The following is a 5,000-nucleotide window of genomic DNA, read 5'->3' on the forward strand; positions in this document are numbered from 1 at the left end:
GTTATCGCATGTGCCTCTATTTGTCTTTTAACCAAGGGAGTTGGTGTCCCAATATATCTTAGAATGTTGTATACACCTGATATATAGGATAACAGGTTAACACATAGCGAATCATCCGTGAAGAACTTTGCCTGTGGCTAATATTTTTCCTAGATCTAACTGATTTTGTAATTATATTCGTATGTTCATTAATTTAGAAATCAGGAATAAGAAAGTAAAACGCGCCATGTGCTTTTATTCTGAAAATAAGTTACACAGTAAAACACGCCCGTGTTATATAAAACAAAACAGGTAAAACATAAATGTTTGTTAACGTGTTTAATAATAAAGACGTGTAGTAGTGTAGCGTTTGTGCTGTCACTATGCTGCACTGTGTTAGTCTTTGTGCTGTCACTGTGCTGCACTATATAAGTGTTTGTGCTGTTACTATCCTGCACTGTGTAAGTCTTTGTGCTGTCACTGTGCTGCAGTATATAAGTGTTTGTGCTGTCACTACGCTGCACTGTGTAAGTCTTTGTGCTGTCACTGTGCTGCACTATATACGTTTTGTGCTGTCACAATGCTGCACTGTGTAAGTGCTGATGCTGACACTATGCTGCATTATGTAAGTGTTCGTGCTGTCACTGTGCTGCATTATGTAAGTGTTGGTGCTGACACTGTGCTGCATTATCTATGTGTTGGTGCTGTCACTATGCTGCATTATGTAAGTGTTGGTGCTGACACTGTGCTGTATTATGTAAGTGTTGGTGCTGACACTATGCTGCATTATGTAAGTGTTGGTGCTGTCACCAAGCTGCATTATGTAAGTGTTGGTGCTGACACTATGCTGCACTATGTAAGTGTTGGTGCTGTCACTGTGCTGCATTATGTAAGTGTTGGTGCTGTCACTATGCTGCACTATGTTAGTGTTGGCGCTGACACTATGCTGCATTATGTAAGTGTTGGTGCTGACACTATGCTGTATTATGTAAGTTTTCGTACTGACACTATGCTGCATTATGTAAGTGTTTGTGCTGACACTATGCTGCATTATGTAAGTGTTGGTGCTGACACTATGCTGCATTATGTAAGTGTTGGTGCTGACACTATGCTGCATTATGTAAGTGTTGGTGCTGACGCTGTGCTGCATTATCTAAGTGTTGGTGCTGACACTGTGCTGCATTATGTAAGTGTTGGTGCTGACACTATGCTGCACTGTGTAAGTGTTGGTGCTGACACTGTGCTGCATTATGTAAGTGTTGGTGCTGACACTCTGCTGCATTATGTAAGTGTTGGTGCTGACACTATGCTGCATTATGTAAGTGTTGGTGCTGACACTGTGCTGCATTATGTAAGTGTTGGTGCTGACACTATGCTGCATTATGTAAGTGTTGGTGCTGACACTATGCTGCACTGTGTAAGTGTTGGTGCTGACACTGTGCTGCATTATGTAAGTGTTGGTGCTGACACTCTGCTGCATTATGTAAGTGTTGGTGCTGACACTATGCTGCATTATGTAAGTGTTGGTGCTGACACTATGCTGCACTGTGTAAGTGTTGGTGCTGTCACTGTGCTGCATTATGTAAGTGTTGGTGCTGACACTCTGCTGCATTATGTAAGTGTTGGTGCTGACACTATGCTGCATTATGTAAGTGATGGTGCTGACACTGTGCTGCATTATGTTAGTGTTGGTGCTGACACTATGCTGCATTATGTAAGTGTTGGTGCTGACACTGTGCTGCTACATGTAAGTGTTTGTGCTGACACTGTGCTGCATTATGTAAGTGTTGGTGCTGTCACTGTGCTGCATTATGTAAGTGATGGTGCTGACACTGTGCTGCATTATGTTAGCGTTGGTGCTGACACTATGCTGCATTATGTACGTGTTGGTGCTGTCACTGTGCTGCATTATGTAAGTGTTGGTGCTGACACTGTGCTGCATTATGTTAGTGTTGGTGCTGACACTATGCTGCATTATGTAAGTGTTGGTGCTGTCACTGTGCTGCATTATGTAAGTGATGGTGCTGACACTGTGCTGCATTATGTAAGTGTTGGTGCTGACACTGTGCTGCATTGTGTAAGTGTTGGTGCTGTCACTGTGCTGCATTATGTAAGTGTTGGTGCTGACACTGTGCTGCATTATGTAAGTGTTGGTGCTGACACTATGCTGCATTATGTAAGTGTTGGTGCTGACACTGTGCTGCATTATGTAAGTGTTGGTGCTGACACTGTGCTGTATTATGTAAGTGTTTGTGCTGACACTGTGCTGCAATATGTAAGTGTTGGTGCTGACACTGTGCTGCATTATGTAAGTGTTGGTGCTGTCACTGTGCTGCATTATGTAAGTGTTGGTGCTGACACTGTGCTGCATTATGTAAGTGTTGGTGCTGACACTGTGCTACATTATGTAAGTGTTGGTGCTGACACTGTGTTGGTGCTGACACTGTACCGCATGTACATATCAAATTCTACCGCTCAGCCCCAAATGTGCGAGGCTTCTTGTTGCTCTTCATAAGTTAAATGCTATAGCCAAGTATGACCTGTGTGTGGTGCTGTCCGTGCCAGGTCGGGATGTACCATGTTTCTGTCAAGGGAAGTCAGGAGTCAAGGGCAGGAGATTGCCTGTATGGAGATACATTCATACATGAACGAAACTATGGCAAGCGGGAAATTTTAGTCTAAATTTTCGTTTGTTCCAGAAATAGGTCTATATCATGAAGTCCATGTTATTTAACACCGCTGACTGAGTATAGTTGCATGAATCAAGACGTCGGCTCATCAACAGACGACTGCACCCATGAAGCAGGCCTGCCACAGCGTTGGTATGTCGTGCTCAGCGCAGCCGGAGATCGATGGGGTGAATGTTCACTGATTACGAGGAGTGTCGAGCATCCGACCACACTGGGGAGAACGAAACATTGCGCCCCCTCATTGCAAAATGGATCTTAATTCAGTTGTTCAATCGAACTACAAAACAATTAATGGACCTAATTTGAGCTTAACAATAAAAGAAATGGCTCGATGCCGAACTGGACCTCGTGACTTCCATGATACGCCATGTGTAAATACATGTATATGCAGTCATATTGTAGCTGCTACTAGAACCACTTCTCTGTCATAGGAAGGTCTCCGAGTATCAGTATCACCCGACAGGTCATCAATGTCATCACCGTTTAATGTTTTGGGGAGTATGTGGATCTTTGTCAGTAAATGAATGACATTCATCCTTCTGTTGACCACAGTATGTGTGTAGTGTATATTCTATAACACAATATAAACTATCATTTGCTTCAGCCATTTCTGATTTATTTCAGTGTTTATGTATTAAGCTAAGTGTTCCACGAACCCCTTGAATGGCTAACAACAATAACTATTCTGTACTCCTAACGTGTTTGTTTATTGTGTTAGGGTACACAGCACTCGGATCAGAACTCAAAGTTTGCAGGCGTGTTCTAGTGTTAAGTGGCACCTATCTTCCGAATATCAGCTGACTATTTCGGAAGTCCAATATGAACAACTAATTTTTAAAGTACCCCAAACAGGCGTATAAAACTTTAGACATAAATACATTATCTGGAGACGATAGTTTGAGATTAGCGAGGCGCTGTCAGTAAAGTCTAGCCCCGCTTGCGTGCAGCAGGCAGGGAGAAAACATCTCACAGCTGCGGAACACGGGGCTTGTTTTGTTTGCCGAGTTCACGGTGACCTCAACATATTTAAATATCAACGATGGATGACTAAAATTAAATCATGATTGACGAGATCGGCAAGTAGATTCATCTAGGTGGGTGTGAAACATTAAATGTGGTAATACCTGTGGTTTATCCGTGTGTTTTTTCCGTCAGTTCATCGGAGCTCCAAGCAAGGTAGATAAAATACAAAATATACATCAGATGTATTTTGAATTGAGCTCCACAATAAGCGCACAAATTGTGTTTTTCTGATGTATAATCTTATCGCCTGTTTGTGAAACATAATATGTTGTGGATGTTGCTACGGCTCTTGCTCCAGCACGTCCGCCTGTGTTTCTTCTTCTGTAGTTGAACTTGTTGAATACATCAGCTTATTAAATCCCAACATATGCCTTATTACCTCAACAACCACCACGTCCTTATCTCCTGTGATATCGCATTACGCTGTGTGCTCAGTTAAGAATCAAACATTCGTTAGTTTTAAAAGCGTGCCTTCACTTATCCAAAATGCACGTGTATAATCAAAAGTAACGATTTTCTGTTCTTACCTGCTCTTTGAAACGTAATATTCCAAATCCAACCATTCCGACACTCATAAGCAATTTAGCAGCACACGCCTCCCTATAACAATGAGAGATTTGAAATCCCGCTTGTTCAAAACTGACCTCACCAGTGACCCGGCCTCATTTGCATGCTATACGGTGTTGTTAATGCGACAGGCCTCGTGAAGGTTGACAAACAACCGGTGATACCTTATGATACCAAATTCGAATGTTATGTAATTTGGGCAGTTAGGATGATAATCCAACAATGTTTAGTTTACACAATTGGAACACCTGTCACCGTTGGGTAGTGGATATTTTCAGCAGTTCACTGAGTACGACGCTAAGCCAATCAAAATATTGGGAAGCAGGGGTTCCCTCACACGGAATTCCACAACAAGGGGGCGTGACCGATAGAAGTTATTGTATTTGAAGCGTCAATAGAAACAAAATGTGCTGCTATTTCTGTACGACTTTAATGCAAATAACTTGTTTGAAAGTTATAATTCCATGAGAAACTAGCAGTAGAGTTAAGACAAAGCTACGTTCACTGTATTGCTGAATGTCAATGTGAAACTGTGTTACAGGCTGCGTCCAACCGGCCATCTGAAGTCAGCTGCAATCCTTTTCGCAGAAATCGTAATTGAGTAGGAACGATGGCCATATTGAATGTTTAGGCTGCTGGGCTTACTCAAATTGCTGACTATGTGGAGTAAACGCCCCAGATAACCTGATGTATCGAGTGCAACTGTCGTGAGTCATTGTGCATTGCGAAAATATGGCATCA

This window comes from Haliotis rufescens, unplaced genomic scaffold, assembly GCF_023055435.1.
Source record: "Haliotis rufescens isolate VD_foot unplaced genomic scaffold, xgHalRufe1.0.p SCAF_9, whole genome shotgun sequence".
In the NCBI taxonomy this organism is placed as follows: Eukaryota; Metazoa; Mollusca; class Gastropoda; order Lepetellida; family Haliotidae; genus Haliotis; species Haliotis rufescens.